The sequence below is a fragment of the Macrosteles quadrilineatus genome, unplaced genomic scaffold, assembly GCF_028750875.1.
Source record: "Macrosteles quadrilineatus isolate MER2022 unplaced genomic scaffold, UCM_ALF_1.0 Scaffold_1__1_contigs__length_201487025, whole genome shotgun sequence".
In the NCBI taxonomy this organism is placed as follows: Eukaryota; Metazoa; Arthropoda; class Insecta; order Hemiptera; family Cicadellidae; genus Macrosteles; species Macrosteles quadrilineatus.
The window spans coordinates 191,643,118-191,667,780 of record NW_026542594.1 but is presented as its reverse complement, the minus strand read 5'-3'; the positions used below and the strand labels follow the sequence as shown (position 1 = coordinate 191,667,780).

The window sequence follows — 24,663 nt, the reverse complement described above, 5'->3', positions numbered from 1 at the left end:
ATATAAATTACAAAATAAGCCATTTGTTGTTTATTTTACTGTTATGTATTGTAAGTTTATATATTGAAATAAATGGTTAAATAAATGTAAGTTGAAAAATGAGCCTTATTTTGTCACTAGTTTATTTACATTGATTTGAATCACATTTTTGAACTAACAGATGATTAAATTATTAATTGCATAACATTTGAAACATAGAGATACAACATTTATATTATTAACTGGAAACTATAGATCTATATTATTGTATGAACATAATTTCTGTATTTCATATATGTAAAAGCAATGAGACCATGCTAAATTACAGAATTCAATAACAAAGGAAGTTGATATTGTGCTATATACCTGAGGGTGTAAATATAGAGGTGGGTATTTCCATAGAGACCTAATGATGAATCAGAATGTGAAAGTTCTATGGTAGAAATATCAAGAAAGCAAGAGTGATCATCAGAGGTAACATGGTCATTAGGGAATTCATAGAGAGGGGTCAGTCAGGTTGAACTAGTATATTGCAATGATTCATCCAATATAGAAACAATAGTTACAAATAACCAGAACCAATCACTGAATATTGTAGTTAGTCTTCCTATCCTACTGTTAAAATATGAAACTCATTTTTACATGAGTTAGTGAGTTCATGCCCGGCAACATGAGTGTAATAATGGTTCCAAATGTATTTATCTTATTTTATGGTAGATTTCATTGTGTATGCTTACTCTATGGTAAAACTCTTTGAGATCATTTAATATTTAACACACTTAGAGATTAGTGAATAAATCATCAAAGTGTGATATAAATATGCTGGGTGAAACGTATTAAAACTTGCTATTATGTGTTATTGTACTTTGTGTTGATTAATATGTGTTTGGTAAATTAGCATGGCACAACACACAATCCCACATATTGCTAATCGTAGTTGGTAGTTTAGGTGGTCAAAGTAGAAGTAGGGAGCATTGACTTTCTACAATCATTATCAATTAATTTTATCAGTTAAAGGATTGTCAAATGTCTCGGTTTTGCTAACTATGACCTGGTGTCCCGAAAAGGGCTCTTAAGACCATAAGATGACTATACATAAAGTTTGGACTATTGAATGTGATGTGAATTTATGCATACTTCATCATACAAATGTTACACTATAGTATTTTTACAAGTTCTGACTGTGACTGTGATGTGAATTTGTGTGTATTTCATCACATAAATTTCACACTATTTTCACACATTTCACACCACTATTATGATGTGTTGTGCCTGCATGGGTGTGTTGAGCCATGGATATCATAAACCACAAAGCTATAAGGACGTATGCTAGAACTGATCTAACCTCTGCCAAACCCTGAATACGAGCCTGGAGGCACAGACTTCGGACCAAGGATCAATTGTAAATAGACAAACCTGCATGATAGGATATAGAACACTGAAAAATGCAAATGTTAGAAACTTAAGTCTTTTACTTATTTAGTCTTACCATCCTCTGTTTTGGAGGAAACTGCCTTACAACCAACATGATGAAGATTGTATTAATACTCATGATCTTGGTCATTATAAAATTGATCAAACATAAATCTGTATTTGCCATTATTCATAGACCTTTCCTTGTCTATTATGAAAAAGCCATCAAACACTGGTGGTAAAGACTTCTATATTGATTAAAAGTCATTATTAATATGATTGTTAAATATAAGGTTTTAAATTTATATTGCCTTGTTTGGATAATATTAGAAAATGTACGTTATCGCATAAATGTTTGTGTACTTTCTAAGTAAAAGCAGTTAATATTTTTATGTTGACCCATTGAGAGAAATTGTATACTATTTGTACTATAAAAGGTCTATTCATGCATATCAGTCCAGTAAAAGTTCTGTTATAATCCAGTCATAGGTCAGTCTCAATTGCATCCATAGTTTCTCAGTCAACCTGTCAGTCATTTGGTTACAGTCTGTTTTTTAACTCTTCATTAACCGATGTTATATAACATTTTTTATTTGAAACACAATATTCTATAAAATTTTCATTGGCCAGTTTTTGTTGATTGTTATAAACTGTACTTGATATACAAACACATACGTTGTCATCAGTCAGGCGTCCAAACAATTAAAAAATATCGTTGAGAAGAAATCGGTTGTTGTATTTAACAACATAAAGGTCGATTCACAAACGGTATGTAATAGTTTAATCACGTCACAGTGTATACAGCAACTGACTGTGACTGTGATGTGAATTTGATTAGTTGTGTGTAATGTGTGAAAATAGTGTGAAATTTTTTAAATTGCTTCCAGTTTATATGTTGTCATTAAGCAAGCGTTTAAAAATCCAACAATATCGTTGAAAAGAAACCAGCTGTTTTATTTGACGACATAAAAATCAATTCACACATAACACGTCACAGTTCAATCACATCAGTTACGACACAGTGTATACACCAACTGACTGTGACTGTGATGTGAATTTGTGTGTACTTCGTCACACAAATTTTACACAAATTTCACATATATTTTCACACATTTCACACAAATATCATAATAGTTGTGTGAAATGTGTGAAAATATATGTGAAATTTGTGTAAAATTTGTGTGACGAAGTACACACAAATTCACATCACAGTCACAGTCAGTTGGTGTATACACTGTGTCGTAACTGATGTGATTGAACTGTGACGTGTTATGTGTGAATTGATTTTTATGTCGTCAAATAAAACAGCTGGTTTCTTTTCAACGATATTGTTGGATTTTTAAACGCTTGCTTAATGACAACATATAAACTGGAAGCAATTTAAAAAATTTCACACTATTTTCACACATTACACACAACTAATCAAATTCACATCACAGTCACAGTCAGTTGCTGTATACACTGTGACGTGATTAAACTATTACATACCGTTTGTGAATCGACCTTTATGTTGTTAAATACAACAACCGATTTCTTCTCAACGATATTTTTTAATTGTTTGGACGCCTGACTGATGACAACGTATGTGTTTGTATATCAAGTACAGTTTATAACAATCAACAAAAACTGGCCAATGAAAATTTTATAGAATATTGTGTTTCAAATAAAAAATGTTATATAACATCGGTTAATGAAGAGTTAAAAAACAGACTGTAACCAAATGACTGACAGGTTGACTGAGAAACTATGGATGCAATTGAGACTGACCTATGACTGGATTATAACAGAACTTTTACTGGACTGATATGCATGAATAGACCTTTTATAGTACAAATAGTATACAATTTCTCTCAATGGGTCAACATAAAAATATTAACTGCTTTTACTTAGAAAGTACACAAACATTTATGCGATAACGTACATTTTCTAATATTATCCAAACAAGGCAATATAAATTTAAAACCTTATATTTAACAATCATATTAATAATGACTTTTAATCAATATAGAAGTCTTTACCACCAGTGTTTGATGGCTTTTTCATAATAGACAAGGAAAGGTCTATGAATAATGGCAAATACAGATTTATGTTTGATCAATTTTATAATGACCAAGATCATGAGTATTAATACAATCTTCATCATGTTGGTTGTAAGGCAGTTTCCTCCAAAACAGAGGATGGTAAGACTAAATAAGTAAAAGACTTAAGTTTCTAACATTTGCATTTTTCAGTGTTCTATATCCTATCATGCAGGTTTGTCTATTTACAATTGATCCTTGGTCCGAAGTCTGTGCCTCCAGGCTCGTATTCAGGGTTTGGCAGAGGTTAGATCAGTTCTAGCATACGTCCTTATAGCTTTGTGGTTTATGATATCCATGGCTCAACACACCCATGCAGGCACAACACATCATAATAGTGGTGTGAAATGTGTGAAAATAGTGTGAAATTTATGTGATGAAATACACACAAATTCACATCACAGTCACAGTCAGAACTTGTAAAAATACTATAGTGTAACATTTGTATGATGAAGTATGCATAAATTCACATCACATTCAATAGTCCAAACTTTATGTATAGTCATCTTATGGTCTTAAGAGCCCTTTTCGGGACACCAGGTCATAGTTAGCAAAACCGAGACATTTGACAATCCTTTAACTGATAAAATTAATTGATAATGATTGTAGAAAGTCAATGCTCCCTACTTCTACTTTGACCACCTAAACTACCAACTACGATTAGCAATATGTGGGATTGTGTGTTGTGCCATGCTAATTTACCAAACACATATTAATCAACACAAAGTACAATAACACATAATAGCAAGTTTTAATACGTTTCACCCAGCATATTTATATCACACTTTGATGATTTATTCACTAATCTCTAAGTGTGTTAAATATTAAATGATCTCAAAGAGTTTTACCATAGAGTAAGCATACACAATGAAATCTACCATAAAATAAGATAAATACATTTGGAACCATTATTACACTCATGTTGCCGGGCATGAACTCACTAACTCATGTAAAAATGAGTTTCATATTTTAACAGTAGGATAGGAAGACTAACTACAATATTCAGTGATTGGTTCTGGTTATTTGTAACTATTGTTTCTATATTGGATGAATCATTGCAATATACTAGTTCAACCTGACTGACCCCTCTCTATGAATTCCCTAATGACCATGTTACCTCTGATGATCACTCTTGCTTTCTTGATATTTCTACCATAGAACTTTCACATTCTGATTCATCATTAGGTCTCTATGGAAATACCCACCTCTATATTTACACCCTCAGGTATATAGCACAATATCAACTTCCTTTGTTATTGAATTCTGTAATTTAGCATGGTCTCATTGCTTTTACATATATGAAATACAGAAATTATGTTCATACAATAATATAGATCTATAGTTTCCAGTTAATAATATAAATGTTGTATCTCTATGTTTCAAATGTTATGCAATTAATAATTTAATCATCTGTTAGTTCAAAAATGTGATTCAAATCAATGTAAATAAACTAGTGACAAAATAAGGCTCATTTTTCAACTTACATTTATTTAACCATTTATTTCAATATATAAACTTACAATACATAACAGTAAAATAAACAACAAATGGCTTATTTTGTAATTTATATGTTTTTGAAAATGAGTAAAGAACAAAAGAGCTTGTAAGGTACAATACCAATGAGGGATGACAATGCATTATGTTGTATTGGTTTTCCAGGTTATTGTTTAACAAGAAACTCCTTCTCACATCGATTGCTCAACAATTAAAATCTTTATCCACCACTATCATGGTCTTCATTTTATCACTTTAACAAAATCGATATGTCTCGATGTAAATGGCATCCCCACTATGATTAATTCCTGTAAACACAATGCATATCTATAAACTTATCCAAAACAATCCCAATAATTATAGCAACTTTCATTGCTCACTAAAATACGATTGTTTATAGCTACCCTTCACAATCACTTTCTCTTCTTTGCATAAAGTAGTTTTTCATCTTTATTTTGTCTTTTCATCGAAGAGTACATTCACTACAAGAGTCTTATGTATACAAACAATTTATATACAATATTCCGAGTAAAGGTTGTTCCAGCCTGGAAGTATGAAACACGGTCGGGGCCTTTAGAGTTTGCATTTTCATCTATTTTTTATTGCAGTCTGAGGCTCTGGCTGGTTATCTCATCATGATTGTAGAAAGTCAATGCTCCCTACTTTGACCACCTAAACTACCAACTACAATTAGCAAGATGTGGGATTGTGTGTTGTGCCATGCTAATTTACCAAACACATATTAATCAGCACAAAGTACAATAACACATATTAATCAGCACAAAGTACAATAACACATAATAGTTCAATGGATCTATGCTGATATTGGTGATAGGGGTTGAGCTAATCACAACCCAAACTTCTGATCAAAGAGGCATCACATCCGACATTAACTTTAAGTCCTAAACTGAAGATTACAATTTGCTTATGTTCAGAGGCAAAGTGGATACCATCTAGCATCTTAGGAATGAGCTGGTCACAACTAAAAAGAGAAACCAGTCTTTGCACCACACATAAACTGTACACAATTCACCACTTAGGACGAGAAGCAAGCCTGCAATTATACTGTGGAGCAGGACTGAGTTTAAATAATGATTCCAAGTTCTCACGTAAGGTAAAATATAATTTCGGCACGAAATATTTGCCTGATTCTTCGGTAATACATGTTTCAAGATGCTAAAATAGTTGAGTAAAAAACATATTTTTTTTTTCAATTTTCAAAAATATTTAGTCCAAACTAGGAAAACTCCAATATTTTACCAGAGGTCCCAAGACTACATGTTTCTTGCCATTTAAGGCGATTCCAGCAACACGTTATATTTATAAATATTTCAAACCAACTGGTGCAAAACTCACATGATACAAAAATTAATGGGGATTGGAAATATTTTTGGAGATGGACATTTGCATAGAAATGTATAGAGAGTAAGCACGATTTTTAAAAAGTAGCTTAAAATCTCCCCATGTTATTCTCATAGGTAAAACACCAAAAACACCTCTTTGTTCTATTCTATCTATTGGCTTGAGATACAGAAAACAGTAAATAAACATTTAGGCACACTACATTGGTTTCAACTTTTGATAAAAAACAATAATACAACATAAAAATCAAATACTATTTTAACATTATTTTAAATGAGTACAAATAAATCAAACAGTTATCATGAAAATGTTATAAGTCTATACTTAATTCCATTATTTTAAAAGTCCATTATAAATGATCTTAATTTGTGATTTAATCACCAGACATCCCTATAACTCAAAAGAATTATATTATTTTATATGAGTACAAATAAATCAAACCGTTTTCATTTGTATGCCAATGCATTGTAATATAATATCAGCATTAGTGAATAAAGGTCTGCTTTATTGTTTAAAAATATTTATATCTCAAAAAGGCTTGATATACAACAAAACGGCTAAAATTCCAGCCTACATACTACATGGCCTTCTACATAATAATACAGCATAAAAAAGTTTAAAAATTTAAAACCATTTACCAGTTTCTTTTGTATGTAAATGTGTTATAATATAATTTCAGCAATAGCAATGGTTTCAAACTCCAGGTGTTGCCAGCACGGCAGTGTCGGGTGCATGATGATGTTCAAAGTGATGCGCCTCCTATCACTTACACATTGGTCTAGCTTCTAATAAAAATATTTATAGCATGAAATTTATATATTAAAATACTACATGAACTACTGTTTAATACAATATAAATATAATTTAATTTGTGCCAGTGTGTAATTATTAATTAAGGAAAATATAAAAAGGTTACTTTGAGTAAACATGAAAAAGTGAGTAAGCAAGGATTTTTTTTATTTTTCAATCAGAGAAAAACTTTCAGTGGAAGAAGTATAGATGATTAGATGTTCCTCAATTTTTGTTTCAAACATTTTTTCGTAAGACTTTTAGTTTGTCATCGCTGGGGATCAGAAGTGTGCCTATGGGTCAGGAGCGCACCCGAGTTCGCGTGCCGAGAGCCGGGTCTTTAAAAAAGTGGTCAAAAAAAGCTCTTCATTTCCAGACATGTTTTTCAGTATTAATAACATTTTTTAACCAAAAAAATGCCCCCATATAGCCTCTAAAACGTCAAAAATAGGGTAAAACCATCATATTATACCTATTTTGGGTGTTTTTTCGCCAAAAAAATTTAAAAGTTCTGGGCCCAAAAACGCCGAAAGTGGGGTCATATTGCTATATTATATCTACTCTCCAGCTATTCCCTTTCTAGGATTAATATAATTAAGGAATGTAAACAGAGCCAAAGTACTTGCTAACAAGAATTTACAACTGAAAAGAAAAACATTCTAATCATCAGCCAAGAAAATGTACAACATTCAACAGAATGCTGTAGGAATGTCTGGTCGAGACGAAGGTATTTGCAATTTTAGTAAAAAGAAGGCAGCTTAAATCCTAAGTATTCTACTTATTAGCTTCCTAAAGTAGGTTAGTGATGTTGGCTTGAGCAGAAGTAGCCTCTGTGGTATGCTTTTGAGAGTTTTTTCTAGTTATAAGAGTGAAATTTAATTTCTGAAAACGTGTCAGTTAATTTTCTAAAAATACATTTTGTGTAAGATTTTTTACTTTTAGGTCTATTTTAAATTAAATTAACTCAAAGATAACAATTGTCAGGAATTGTGTACAAAATGAATTAAATATTAAACTCCATGAAAAATTATCATTTCTTAGACAAAAAAGTTATTTATTGATACATTTTTTACAAACAAATAAATTGTAAATTTTTGACGATTTAATATAATTTAGTTTAGTTTAAAATATCACAAAAACCTTGAAAACACTACTTAACCCTAGGGCAGTCTGATAATTTTGATTGCTTTACATTGCTCATTCGTGCCATAGTCCAAAAAAATAACTTGTTTTGGAAATTTGCTTAGTTACAAGATATACGAAATTAGTTATGTCATAGAATAAAGAGATGCTGTTTGTCTCCTTATTCTGAGGTCATATTTGTTAATCTGGGTTCATACAAATTTGTTTAGTACGATTTTAGACATTTCCAATGTTAACTTTAAGTGCATGTTTGTAGTATTCTATCCTTTAGTTCCAACTTGAAACTGGTAGAGTATGTAAGAGTTACAAAAACCTACAGTGCATCAACAATAATGAAATAAACAACTGTTCTCACTTTAGTACCAGTAATAAGCATCAACAATGGGGTTTAAATAAAATACACCCCACCTATGAGTCTTTAGGGGATTATTCAAACGACGAACTTGAAGTAATTATGATTGAAATCGCAAAAGATTACCTCATGCACAATCATAAATGGATAATAAATAATTATCCCCCCCTTAACTTTCAGAGCCAGTATTTGACATAAGCCTGGACTGGCTCGACCAGTCCAGAGGAACCAGAACCAGGCTGGTAGCTGGTTGGAATTACCAGCAGCTGGTTGTGACGTAATGCACTCTTCAAACACCGAAATCTTTTTGAATCGCAATCAAGGGCATTTCACTTACTTTCACAAAAGATCGTTACTTGAAAATTTGAGTGTGTTTTCTCTTTAACTTTTTAAAACACCTATAAAAATCCACCTACTCATAGCTATCCATGTCACTACAGTAAACACAACAATATTGAAAGTAAAAACCAACGAAAAGGCTACATATTTTGTGTTTAGGTAATTTTGTAATAAATTATTATAGGTTAGTGTAGGTTAGTAGTGAATTCGGGTACCAAAAGTCGCATTTGCTAGAGCACACTGAAGGAACATGGATTACCAAGGCATAACAAAGTACGGGATTCTACAGAAAAAAAACTTATGTAAGCTAAGGACAATACTTTTCGCCAAGACACAAAAAACCTATTTTTTGTCTTATGCAAAATCCGATAAAAATAGAAATATTTAAAAGTTGGACAAAAGGAAAACTAATTAAGAGCAACAGGAAAGTAAATCAAGATTAGAGGAAATTCAGGTAATCAATTTCCTTTGGTTATTCTAAGAGGAGATTGGTCATAAAAAATTTGAGTCTTTTCAAAAAGATGGTCGGCACTTTTAGAATTATCGTATGCAAGTTAGGTGAGGTTAGGCTGGAGTTAAGGTAATGAAATTTACATTATCTTTATGTGCAATAGGAAAATGTTAATAGTAGCACTCTTCTTTAAAATATCCGAAAATAGTTAACTTTCAAGATGGATTTATGACATTTTTCCTCTCTCCAAAACTCCCAGTCCACCAGCTTCGCACCATCACCGAGAGTGTAGTGATAAGGAGGTCAGCGGTGTGTGTTATCACTAAGGTCACATTATCAGCCGGACCAGAACTACTTGCTCTTCACTCACATTTGCATCAGCTGGGCAATACTTTAATCTGTCTATTGCTTTGTCCCGGCAGTTGACACCTGTTATACCGTTCTACGCGACCACGGTGAATACTAAACACTTCAGACGACACTGGAGTACTATTTTGGAGGGAAAGAGTTCACTTCTGGCGGGAAATGAGATTTCAAGTAGTTTCTTGCATATTTTGGTAATATGTTACCTCTTTTAAAGGAAATCATGCTTTGTCTCCACGGCGACAGCTGTTAAACCGTTTCACGCATGCGCGGTGAATACTGAACACTGTGCAGACGACACTACAGTCACTTTTGGAGGGAAAAGTTGACTTTTGGTGGCAAATAAGATTTCAAAGGTTTTGTTCTGTTTTATAATACTTTTGCTCTTTTTATTTTTGGTGAAGTTGAAGTTGTGTTGTTGGATGAACCAACGGTGACTATTTCCATCAGTTTTATTAAGCAGATATGAACAATTTCCCCAGTAATAAATAAATCAATGTTATAGGTATACAGCTCAAATGTTCAGGGAAAATCGTTTACAACGGATTTGGATGTGATTTCAACAGTTCTACACTCCTTTTATCTATAGTTCTACGTATGAATCTGTATGCAATTTAAAAATTTATATCTCAAGTATTTGCAATTAAATATTTATTTTACAATGATATACTATATTAAATTTCATACAACTTTCAAATAAATATATACAAAACTAAATGAGACAAGTCAATTTATTAGGCCTACGAGTTTCAACCGAGAAGACATAAGATAAGTTTAAGTACTCACTCTATCACACATGACGAGCAAACTTTAAAACAACCACAGGTTCAATTACTAAAAGTCACCCCACACATACAAAATACGAGTATATACAATCCCAACTGAAACATGAAAATAAACTTAGATCAAAGTCACTAAATTAAATTCACGTCTGAGTTTTTAATTATTTAAAAATAGCTAAAACAACGCTAACAAAATAACCTTTTGTATGAGTTCAACGATTTTATAACAACAGTTAACTATTTATTTATTTACATTAGAACAGTTGAACATTGTCGAGCGTGTTTACCCACTTCCACAGATGATACCGAGTCATGCGATCCTACGGTGCTGGTTGGTTCCTCATCAGCTGTTTTCCCATAGCCCCACCTGACACCTGATTACGTCATACAACAGCTGATTTCTTTCACGTCCTTTTATTCCTTCCAATGAGTGTTTGCTTTACTGCAATCGGAGGAGACAAACAACTCATCTTTTGAAGATAAGTCCATACAGGAACAGTACTTATGAATTATTACTTTCTTCACGAGGTTAAAATTGAGGAAATCCCAGCGAGACTCTAGATAATAAATAGATGATCAATAAAAATATAATATGATTTACATTCGGGGATTTTTATTCATTTTTAAATACCTGGTCAATGTTTATTTTAGTTTTAGGTGGGGATAAAAGAGCTTAGTTTTCTTGTCCCAACTCATGGTCCAATCGATCTGGTTTACGAACATTTAAAAATTGAAGATACTTTTCAAAATTTATAATAATCAAGTGTAAAAACCTGTAATTTGGACATGTAGGAACATAAAACAAAAAGTACATCAATATCCAGATGTTACCAGAAATTCCGGAAAACCCTCTTTTCCTAAAGGGAAATTTACAACACGCAATTAGTTAACAGTTTTTTTTAACTGTCAGCTAAAGAAAACAGCTGTTTGGAGCAGTCACATTGTCCTGGCACAGGTACAGTATGCGGACGGTTACAAATAATATGACACTTGGTAGGTTGAACTGCCCACCTGATAGCTGAAGGCCACGGCCAATCAGAAAACAGAATTGTATGGAACTAGGCTTGCCCCACGTCGTCACAAATCACCTGTAACTACAGATGAATTATGTTGAGTTTGTGTCCAACTAGCTGAGAGTAGTGCGTTGACATTGAAAAGTTAACGAAAAATCTACATTGCAAACAGAAAACAGTATGTATTACTAGGCTTGCCTCACGTCATCACAAATCACCTGTACTGGCTACAGATGATTTATGTTGAGTTTGTGTCCAACAACTTGCTGAGAGTAGTGCGTTGACATTGAAAAGTGAAGAAAAAAATCTACATTGGAAACAGAAAACAGTATGTATTACTAGGCTTGCCCCACGTCATCACAAATCACCTGTAACTACAGATGATTTATGTTGAGTTTGTGTCCAACAACTTGCTGAGGGTAGTGCGTTGAAGTTGAAAAGTGAAGAAAAAATCTACATTGGAAACAGAAAACTGTATGTATTCTTCTAGGCTTGACGCACGTCGGCACAAATCGTAGGCCTACTAAACTATAGATGATGTTATGTTATGTTTGTGGAAAAAACAACTAAGGGTGGTACGTTGAGAGTCAGCAGTAAATAATAAATCAACTTTAAACACGCGTTTATGTACTTTACAGCATTATCTGAGTATAACACTTGGATAAACGTTGTTAGAGTACTTGAAAGTAGTTTCCTACTGTGTAAAACCTCAATACTGTAAATCTAATTAAATATGACCACCTATTTAAGAAAATATTGGTTAAGCAATACCCTGATATGGAATGAAATGGACATAATGATTTGTAGTAGATTTACTCAGAAAACGAAATTTTAAATTTGGAATCTGTAACAATACAACTAATGTCAATATTTGCCAAATTAAATCCACTTTGCCACTTTCAATCAACCAAAACCGATTTTGGACCACTTGAATAGTGGAGATACTTTAAGTGGTACATGTTCTTCGACAAACATACACTCAACTAGTACCTATATTTTGCCTTCGTGGAATCACTTATGCCAATGCAAGTCCGGAAACGTTACAACATTAAATAACAGGTCGCCTTTCACTTCAGGATTCACAAGTAATCGGATGTTACATTTACCACTAGAGTCAATACAAGGGGGGGGGGGGGGGGTTACTAGGGAAGGAACTTATTGCATGAGAATTTTGACATGCACCGCATTATTGTGGTCCTAAAATTAGTTTTTTACCATCGTGTAGTAAACAAAGTGTTATAAAATGTAATACACTATTTTGACGTCAGAAAAACATTGTTTAAGGTGTAATTAATACAAATAAATACATAGTTTATTTAAATAATGAGTGATGCAAAAAAATGTTTAATCCGTGCATATTGCTTTGGACTGCCGAAACAAATATTTTAGATAATATACTCATTCTGGAGTATGATTCATATTTGTAGAATTGTTGCGTAAGTTAATATATGATTGGACATATCTTTGACAAAGTTAGCAAAGTGATACTTCTTAAGATTCCAGTGTTTGTCTATAGATAAGCTAGACTAACACAACCCCATGTGTACAAATAAACAAAGTTAGCTTGGATTACATCAGAATTGTGTTTGAGTTTCGCTTTCAAACTATGTACAACAAAAGTACTCCCACTGGTCACAATTGAGATTTAAAATGATGTTTAGTATCTCTTTCTTGTTGTTTAACGAACTTTTAAACTAATTTTAACGATATTTTTCTTGACAAAAATATTGCATATTCTCTATTATTAGACGATCTCTATTATTAGATATGTAAACTATAGTCCTCTGGCACCAAAAAGCAAAGCACAGTCATAAAATCTCAAATATATAGAAATAAGCTCAAATAAGGGTGTATCGTTCGGTATAAAATACACACTCCTCCGCCAACATTGAACGAACAAGTAAATGCGTCATGATTTTAGAACAGGAATAGAAGTAAACTTACCGCAACCCGAGTTTATTTAAATGTACTGTTTGTCAAAAATAGCGTTACAAAAAAACAATATTATCAAATCTGTTGTCAGACACAAACTACTTGAACAGTTGGATCAGATCAGGGTTTATTATTAATTTTCATAACTTCGAAGACAAAAGTATTGTTCGTCAAAAATAGCGTTTGAGAAAATCAATATTATCAAAAACTGTTGTCAGTCACTACTTGAATAGTTGGATCAGGTTAGGCTTATTATTAATTTTCATAACTTCGAAGACAAAATTATTGTTTGTCAAAAATAGCGTTGGAGAAAATCAATACTGTCAAAAACTGTTAGTCACAAACTACTTGAACAGCTGGATCAGGTTAGGCTTATTATTAATTTTCATAGCTTCGAAGACAAAATTATTGTTTGTCAAAAATAGCGTTAGAGAAAATCAATATTGCCAAAAACTGTTGTCAGTCACAACCTACTTGAACAGTTGGATCAGGTTAGGTTTATTATTAATTTTCATAACTTCGAAGACAAAATTATTGTTTGTCAAAAATAGCGTTAGAGAAAATCAATATTGTCAAAAACTGTTGTCACAAACTACTTGAACGGTTGGATCAGATTAGGCTTATTATTAATTTTCATAACTTCGAAGACAAAATTATTGTTTGTCAAAAATAGCGTTAGAGCAAATCAATATTATCAAAAACTGTTGTCAGTCAAAACTACTTGAACAGTTGGATCAGATTAGGCTTATTATTAATTTTCATAACTTCGAAGACAAAATTATTGTTTGTCAAAAATAGCGTTAGAGAAAATCAATATTGTCCAAAACTGTTACAAACTACTTGAACAGTTGGATCAGATTAGGTTTATTATTAATTTTCATAACTTCGAAGACAAAATTATTGTTTGTCAAAAATAGCGTTAGAGAAAATCAATATTATCAAAAACTGTTGTCACAAACTACTTGAACAGTTGGATCAGATTAGGTTTATTATTAATTTTCATAACTTCGAAGACAAAATTATTGTCCCACAAAAACACATAAATTATGCACTGAAACTATCCTAACCTAACCTGAGCGGTGGGATTTTTATGGGGATTATTATGGGAAGATAAAATTATTTTACCATAAAACACATTAATTATGCACTGAAACTATCCTAACCTACCTGAAGGTAACTGACAAGACTTTGATAATCTCTTTTGATTCACCTCAAACAAAAATTCAAGGGAATTTCAAAGTTTCAACCTTTAAAAGGGCATTGTCACCTGTGCAGTTGGTAACACCGTTTCCCCCTGACCTAGTAGACGACCAAAGCCAGACTTGTCTGCTCTACCTGGACCTCTGGCGTCAGGAGTCCTTGGTCACCGCCGCCAGGATCAATAAATTCTTGGGTTTGAAGAACTTTCGACAGCGGCGTCAGAGAATAATCCTAGCAGAATGTCAACCCAAGTAATTAGGCACTTCCGAGTTGAAGGACAAAGCTTTGGATGTCCTTCAGAAGGTTATTACTGACCCAGAGGAATCCTTAAACTCTATTTTAGAAGGTAAAAACCAGTTACAGTTCCGTAGTTCATGTAGTAGAAGTCGAGACAGACAGTTTGATTATTGTAGTATATAGATTTGAAACTCAACAACTTATATCAAGGGGTTTCATGGTAAAATGTAATTAATGTGGGGAAACAACTTTATGTAGGTTAGGTTGGATCAAGTTAGGTAAATGTTGATTTATAGTAACAAACTTGAAAACGGAATGAGTTTCCTTCCGAAAAGTAGAGTAGTCAAAACACTGTAGGAAAAGTCCATAAACTAAACAAGATGGTGCTGCCCTCTAAGTATTTCGACTGTAAGTTTATTTGGTAATCCTCGCATTTAAACAAAATTTTTTCTGTACTGGGTTAAAAAATACCTTAAATATTTTTACGAGTTCATTTTCCACATTTCAACATTTGTTTACATTGAGTTATGAGTTTAAATAGAGCTATGCGAATATGTTTAATAGAGGAGAGTAAACAAAAATTACGTCTAATAACGCTTAAACATATATTTAGACTTGTACTTAACACAAGACACGATTTTGATTGGAAACTCCAATCATCGTAAGACCCAATAGGTGAATGAAAAATTAAGAACTTTTTTTGTGTAATAAAAGCTTACTTGTTTTTACCGAGTCTTAGCTGAATTTTGAATGGATTCCTCAGACATTTTAAAGATGTATCACCTGCAGGACTGAGTTAATCCCACAGAATATTTTCCATATGCAAGAAGAATTTATACGTTTAAGCCAAATTGAACAAAATTTCCTAAACAGTTTTAAGAGATGTTATTTACTGAGTAAGGAACCTCTTCGTAGTTACAGGTTCAATATTTCATCATAGAAGATATTTAAACGGTTCTTTCCTTGAATGGGTGTGTTTAATAAACTATAATAGGAGTGTTTGACCTTTTAAAGGTGGGCTTTTCGTATATTTCAAACTTTGACTTTTGTTCAATAGCAAGAGGACTTTGGAGTTGAAACACTTCACGTAGCAGAGTTAAACTAAATCTAGCTAGAAATAACACCTGTGAACTGGAATGTCAGACTTTGGAATAGAAAATTTGGTTTCAGAAACAATGCAGACTTTTGACTCCATGACGTTCTCGGAACCCGAAACGCGATTCTTCTTCTTCTCCTTGTACATTATCCCAAGTGTATTCTAATTCTAGCAATGCAGAACACTAGCTAAGAATATTTGTCAGTAGTGAAATAATGTTCGATTCGTGTTAATACCGTATACTATGTCAATATAATTTCCTTGGCCATGGAAATTTGTCTGAAAATTACATAGATTGATTATTTTGCGGATCAAGTTAGATTTCGTCCGATGTAGAGAGGTTCGGGGTTTTTTTGGTTACTACATTTTCCTGTCGTTTAACCAACTTAAATTACATTATAAATATAACAATCTTTAACGACCGTTTCTAATTTGTATTACAATAAAAAATATCAAGAAAACCCCTAAAATAACACAGAACATTTGGTTGACAGCATACTTAAAGATAAACAAGATCAGAATGTATCATTGATTTTAAACTGTACTCCTAATCTTAAACTGAGCAACGTTTTGCTTTGTTTATGGTACCAGGAATATTATCAAATACATAATTAACCATACCATAAACAAAAATAATTAAATATAGACTGTCAGTCATGCTACGGTTACCATAGGTTCTGGCGTACGTCGTAACTACATGGCGCTCCCAGCGGTGTGCGCCAGAACCTATGGTAACCACAGCACAGCTGACGGTCTATATTTAATTATTTTTGTCTATGATCATACCAATACAGAAAACAGAAACAAAAATACCCCCGCCGCAGCAAACCTGCCGACTAAGCGAATTTCCATTTGTCTGAATTGATTTTCAATTAAATATATTTTAATAGGCCTATCATTAGGTTTAACGAGTACCTAGGTTTGCTGCTACAAGGAAACTAATAAAGTGTGTTTTTTAGTAAAATATTGATAGCTTAGTACAAAATAAATAAATTTGCCAAGTTTGATCAAATTATATCCATAAACAAGCAAACTACAACATTTGACAATATTCTCCATAAGAATAACATGGGAATTTTAAATTTACAATTTTTTAAATTTTCTTCGTTACTAATAACCGAAAAAAAATACTTTTATATACTAAATTATTTGTTTTTTTAAGCTCTTTAAAAAGGTCTAAAGAGAAATTGGGAAATTTTGTGTTTTGAGGGTCAAAAGTGAGAAAAACCAATTTTTACCCCATAAAACCCCTCGTAAAGCCCCGTTCCCATGGTCCGATCATGCTGGTTCGCGAACTCATTTAACTTTATCCCGCTTTACACATTTAAAACAAATTTCATCAAAATCGGACAAAAATTACTCAAGTTATCGCGTTCACGGACGTATATATATATAAATCTATATATATATATATATATATATATATATATACATATATAAAAATTTTAACGAATGGTGTTTTTGGCCTCTGGGGACATCAAAATGAAAAAGTAAATTGGTCCCGGGTCTAGGTCTTACCATGCCACCTACGGTAATAGCTACTTCCCTATAGGAAAATTCGCTAATAGTAATTAACAGCGCCTTCTAAATGAACTTTAATAATTTTATAGTGGTAATGACTACCTCAAGACTATCTTGAAGTCTTGAGCTGAAGTATAAGGGTGATACAGTTACCGTATGTTAATTCTAAATTACACTTTATGCTAGTTTGAGGTGATAAATAAATGTAAATATGTCTCACTTGATTAATGATTTATTCAATTACTCAATAACAATTTTACAAGCTAAAAAAGACTAACAAAGTTGCAGACTTGCATTCAAAGTCAACACTAGTCATTTAAATATGACGCCACTATGACGATCCGTTACGTATACTTTTCCTGCCAGACACAATATATTGAACCTAAGACATCTGGTCGGTAATTGAAACATCTGAAAGCAGCGCAGTTAAAATGACATTTATAACAAATATACGGTGAATGTCGGGGTCGATTTATCGAGGGTCAGTGTAGTATTCGATAAACGTCGGAACGTAGGTGGTGCTACACGACTGAAGGCTGTTAATATTCATACGGACTTTGCATTACTTGTATTGAGGCATTAGCAGACGACGTCATTTGGAGAAGAAGAAGAATTTGACACTGAGCAGTGTTCGTGTTCTTAGGGAATCTGTATGTAGGGGAGTACAATTCATTAGGGGGTTGTAACTGAAAGTCTGTTAATCGTTTTGCCTCTTGTCCCAATCATTTAACACTTTTCAATACAGTCGAACGTCTTTAAGACAATAATAATGGTTTAATTTACCTCTGTCAATATGGTCCTTGCGTAGTTTGTCACTATTGCAGTTTCGTGCTCGTGGAGCACATCATCAGGTGAAGGTCACAAAAAGTTAAAACATTTTCCTCACGTGAAGGTCGTCAATTTAACAAACCGAAAAAAACACATAACACACGAACGGTACGAAAAAACATTTTAACTTGGCCAATACATTAAAGACGTTACACACGGGGAACGGCGCCGGTAGAAGGCAAGTCATGACTAACAACTAGTCTTTAAGACGAATTGCAGGGGGGAAATTCTTATCATCGAGGTCTTCTTATTAAAGAAGTTCGTTCGAATGTGAAATACTGCCGTTATTCGTCTTACAGAGGTCTCTTCTCCCTCTGATTTAACCTCTGAGGAAGGAAGACGGGTGGGGGTTTCATGTTGAGACAAGCTTCTGTTTGTTTTGAAAACTAAGTACTACGGTTCAGAGAAATTTTGTCAAATATACTCTAGGTGTTTTGACATTGGCCTTTTTAAAAGTTTCAAGGGGATTTAAAAAATTCGTCTTATCCAGGAATTTGTTTTACCAAGGTTCTTGCTAACGAGGTTCGACTTAAATTAGCTTCATATAATTTGTGTAGCCACTTTTAATTAATACAAAAGTAATTTTGAATGTGGATACGTTTGTTCCAATAAAGTCAAAGTACACCATCATTTATTACTTCGACAGTTTTAACTGCTGTGATTTTGATCGTTTTAAGGGGAAAGCAACATCGATTTGCAGAAAAATACTTTGAATTAGTTTAATTGTAAGCTTACTGCTCTAGATTCCCCATAAATAGAAAAACTCAAAAGAACGTATGTACAAAAGTAAGTCACGTAAAAGTTTATTTAGAAAACTGAACACTACTAATATTAACAGGACTAATTAAACTTAAAAATATTTTCGTGGTATTTAGAGATCTGCTGAGCATGGGCCTTTGTTCCAACGCCCAGGTTCGAATTCCGCGAATTCCGAAAGAACTTTGTCCATACATTATGATGACCTTAAAAAATTGTATTCAGAAACTTATTCAGAAAACGAACCAAAAAGGTTTTCTCAACTTTCGCGTATTAGGAAATTTAACTAACTAAAAATGCTAATTCAAAGAAGTAACAGTTTTCACAAAATCGACGGTATATGGGAGCAAACACTAAAAACATTTTAAAATTATAAGGATTATTCACGAGAGAAAAATCCTGTTTGACCAAAATATCGCATACTATTACATTTGAAGCATTTAATACCCCCGCCGCAGCAAACCTGCAGACTAAGCGAATTTCCATTTGCCTGATTTGATTTTCAATTAAATCTATTCAAATAACATTAGGTTTAACGAGTACCTAGGTTTGCTGCCTACAGGGTAATAAAGTGTGTTTTTTTAGTAAAATATTAATAGCTTAGTATTAAATAAATAGATTGGACAAGTTTAATCCAAATATATGCATAAACAAGCAAACTACAACAGTTTACTTATTCTCCGTAAGAATAACATGGGAATTTTTAATTTACAATTTTCTCCGTAACCAATAACCATACAAAAACACTTCAGTATACTGAATTATTTGTTTTTTTAAGCTCTTCAAAATGGTCTAGAGGAAATTCGGGAAATTTAATGTTTTGAGGGTCAAAAATTAGAAAAACCAATTTTTACCCCATAAATCCCCCCATAAAACCCCGTTCCCATAGTCCGATCATGCTGGTTCGCGAACTCGTTCGAATAAATGTAGGTTTACATGTTTGTACCAAATTTCATCAAAATCGGATCAATTTTGCTCGAGTTATCGCGCTAACGGACACATATATAAATATATAATATATATGAATTTAAACGGATGGTGTTTTTGGCCTCTGAAGACCTCAAAACGAAAAAGTAAATCGGTTCCGGGTCCAGGTCTTACCATGAGTACTACGGTAATAGCTTATTCCCTATATGGGAAATTCGCTAAAAACTACCCTGAACTACAGAAACACAATTTTGGGCGCAAGATTCAGAAGCTTTGTCAATTCCCCACTAGACTTTGTAGGTCAGATCAACACAGGTAAAAACAAACACAGCAAGGGAAGGACAAACACGGCAAATTGTTTGACATCCTCTGCAGACGAGTCCTGTAGAGCCAAAACAAACGAACACGACTACAAACAAAGCTGCCTTGGTGTCAGATTAAAATCGATAAAATCGTCGACTTTACATACGAGGACGAACTAATCCATCTGTTTGAACTAGACAATCTATTTAACTAGTTACAACGTGTCTTATAAGGATCTCTTCTTACAGCAAGGCCTTTCTTTGATGATGAGCTAACATATGCTACAATTCGTAAGTTTCCTTTTACGTACGTGTGTAAAATTGTTAAGTTAAATAAAATTGTACATTACAGAAAACATGCCATATTATGGTGGCCCATTTAAGCTAGTTTAGAATCAATTGAAACTGACTTAAATTAGTTTACATGTAAATGGAATGTATATTTCACGGTGTACAGTAAATTATCATCAGAGTCAAACTATAAAGGAGCTCAGAATTAATTAAATAATATTTACAGTAAGCAGCACAAACGTATGTACCAAGCGGCTTATTTCAAACACATAAACAGTTTGGTTTAGATATTGCACAATAGACCCATGACTCATCTATACTTAATAGAGTTTGAGAGTTTTGTTTAAAAAATCTTCAATAGAAAACTGTTTTTAAAAGTCTTCATCAGTGGTAGGACATATTGAATTTTAGTCTCATAAGAGCAATGTTAAATTTGACAGAACATACCATCATTGGAAGCAGCATACCGGTGTTATTTATAAAGATATAGTTTTGAAAAATTATAATAATTAGGTTTATAACATAGGGCTTTATTGAATGAGGAAATTATATTTCAAATATTAGTTATTATATTTTCTTAATAAATTATTTAATTTACGGCCTATTTAATGATCAATAACATATTAAGTGGAGGAAAATGACAACAAAACTAAAATCCTCACTCCCTAGAGGACCACTAAACCTTAATCTTAACACCTCAACCATTATTTTATCACAACAGGTTTTTTTAGAAATTCTGTTTCAATGTTAACATTGCTCTTATGGGACTAAAATCCAATATGGCTACCACTGATGAACTCTTAAAACATGGGTTACACAAATATTAGGAAAACGTGTAAGGTTGAAAGATACACAAAAATAATTATAAAACAAGTAATCTAAACTAGCAGTACCGTATCCGAATTTCTCAACGTTAGTACAACAATAACATGAATTTTCTTAGACAATTATTTGAAACAAAGTAATAGTAAAACGTCATTTAGTCTTCTTTACAAACGTTAAAATCATTACGTCATTTATAGTATTACAGTCCACAAACTTCAGCTTACAAAACGCGCGCTGTCAAGCGGATTTACAGTAACGTGTCACCGACGATGTTATCTAGATGGCACAGAATTACACGAAATGGCGACATAAAACTGGACGACCGCAACCACATACTTGGTGGCAGAGTCATACTTGGCTCATACTTGGATCATACTTGAAACCGCACGTGGAACCCGCAAACTGCTATGCTTTCATTTGGGTTTAGGCTATATATTCTTTATTGACTCTTAAAAAAAGACATGTAGGCTAATAGGTTATGTTAGAATTATCATACTATAATGAATGTAATATTATACATACATGATAGTTTGTGGATGGTTAGAATGTGCTAACAGTGTTTTCTGTTTCTGTTTGTTTAAGTCTTTGAAAACCTAGTGGAGGTTTTAAGGATTCAAGGCAAAAAAGTGTACTGCTTGAATAATTATTAAAAATGAATATTAGCTATCTCGATGAGTATCAAATTGGGTATTTTAATTTCAAAATCAGAATTTTTATCTTCATTGGATATGTAACCCGCTATAAAGGGATATCTACAGTATATGTATATTAGAAGAAATGTATATTATGTATATTCCACTACAGTGGAACCTTGATAACAATACCCTCGATGACAAGTCACCCTTTATAACAAGTGTAATTCTCTAATCCCCTTGAATTTTATTTTAGACCCAATCATATGTAATTGCAAACATCGATAAGAAGTTGACCTTGATAACAAGTATTTTTTTAATAATCCCCATGAGAGTCTTGTAAGTATTTCTACCTTCCTAATCCAAAGGTTTACCTCTACAATGTATGGATATCTTCATATTGATATTTACTCGTCTTTATACAGATATTTATACCATCAAATCGTGTTAACATACCTATTTGTATACGGTCAATCCGTTGATGTATATCAATGCTGGAAGGTTGATTATGTCTAGACTTCCCATGTGATATAACAATTTGAAGCCAAGAAAATAGATGAAGTCCAGGACCATCTCACCAGAGTTTACTAGTGTATTGGGTTGAATATTAAACCAATGCAGTATAGCGAACAGCTGATTGATTTACAGTATCACAACACAGAATATTGTCAGTAGTTGGTAATCATTTCAACAGATTGCACCACGTTTTTTGGCTTCAATTTTTTACATGAAATGGGAAGTCTACTGAATAACTTGTATTACTTAACTTACTGGGTTCTCAGCGTGGTAAAACATTAAGTGGGAGTGTGCAATAAATAAAGTGCGAAAAATAAGAATGGGATAAATATTATAGCTAACGAATGCTTCTACAATTTAACTTTGACATTTCAAGTTGGTTTGGGCAGCGTTATTGCCAAGAAAGTTATCAGCAAGAGTGTGCCAAATTTTATAACGCGCTAAAATAATACGAAAATATTATTATGACCTTTTAAACCTAAACACAAACTACACTTTTCAAAATGTTTTAGGCTACTATGGACATAAATCAATTATTGCGTATTTGATGTTGGTTTAATTTACTGTTTATAGCCTCGTATAGCCCTAATAACATTTTTATGTCCATTAGAGTAGTAAATGATTATTATTTAGCTAATAATCATTAACAGGATATTTATGTAAATCAGCACATAAGTCTAACCATAATTAATCTTCTAAAATAATATTTCAACCCTGTATTGTATGCTCAATTTTCTTAATTTACTTACACATTTTATACGAACCTTAAGAGTCTTCCTTAGTGGAAGCCATGTTGAATTTCTTCCCCATAAGAACAATGTTAAACATTACATCATTTGTGGACACGTAACGGCGTTATTTGTTAAGATATAGCTTTGAAATTTATAATTTGTATTTTTAACATAATAGACTCGTGACTGAGGTTTTTGAATTTCGAAAATCCATTTTCATTTCCTTTCAATAATTAGCTTAATTTTAAGCTAATTAATAATCAATTATTCATTATAAAAATTAAAAATTGTGAAATAAAAAACGTCAATCTCTAGAGGACCGCAATTCCTTAAATTTAACTCCTTATCCATACTTATATGACAATTTGCTGATGAGATATTTGGACCCAAAGTTAACATTGTTCTTATGGGGAAGAAATCCAACATGGCTTCCACTAAGGAAGACTCTTAAGTGTTTACTTAACCAAAAATATTATTAGCACTTTAATGTTACAACAAACAACTGTTTAAATGAACTTATCCTTCAAATCCTATAATGATAACACAACAAACCTTATTTGACTTACACAATTTTGTGCAAAATCTTATCGAAATAATACTTTACACAACCAAATTTACTATACAGAAAGAACTTACCGAGTTGCACAATCTATGGAGTGATCGAATTCGACGCACGGGACACTACACTATAACACACATGTCTGAACAGCGCGGGCATACACGGCAGACTGAAAACTGAACTGTCACTAACTGAACTCCCCCCCCCCCCCAACAATGGGAGTGATACCTCCTATCATAGGGGGGAGGGCAGGTAGGACATTAGGGTTTTATATGCGATTAATTAATGTTTGTGTTAAATGTTACACAAAGAATTGGTTAAATATTATGTTTACGATTAAAATGATTAAGTTAATTATTATAGCTGATTGGGTTGGAACTAATTACTTTAGAAATTAGGGTTTTGTTTCGGTGATTAGTTGTTATTTATGATAAATATTAAAATAAACAGTATCAGCATACTTTCTCCCATAAGCTTGTCAACAACCTTTATCATGGGTAAGCGGTGGGAGTAAATATGAAATTAGTTAAAAATCACATAAGTTGCAAAATTGGACCACAGGTGGCTTCCGTAGCTATGTACACATACACACATACAGGCATCACTACGTAAACCACTTTTTTGGGGTCAGGGGGGCCCAAAAAAGATATATACACTCAAAAATATATCTTTTTTGGGTCCCCCTGCCCCCAAAAAAGATATATACACTCAAAACTCAAACTCGAAAATTCTTACGAAAACGATTTTTCTCC

At 32.8% G+C, this 24,663-nt stretch overlaps 1 protein-coding gene across 2 annotated transcripts in view; it reads right to left on the bottom strand.

Annotated features, from left to right (window-relative positions):
* The window catches only part of LOC128992761 (BMP-binding endothelial regulator protein-like), a 132,799-nt gene extending 108,716 nt beyond the window's left edge, over positions 1 to 24,083 (bottom strand). Inside the window, exon 1 of one of the 2 annotated variants that reach the window (XM_054416503.1) lies at positions 23,989 to 24,083. The gene's annotated coding sequence lies outside the window, so the exon portion shown is untranslated. The remainder of the gene's footprint in view (positions 1 to 23,988) is intronic. The other variant, XM_054416509.1, reaches the window with a different exon arrangement.
* Positions 24,084 to 24,663: the final 580 nt, after the last annotated feature.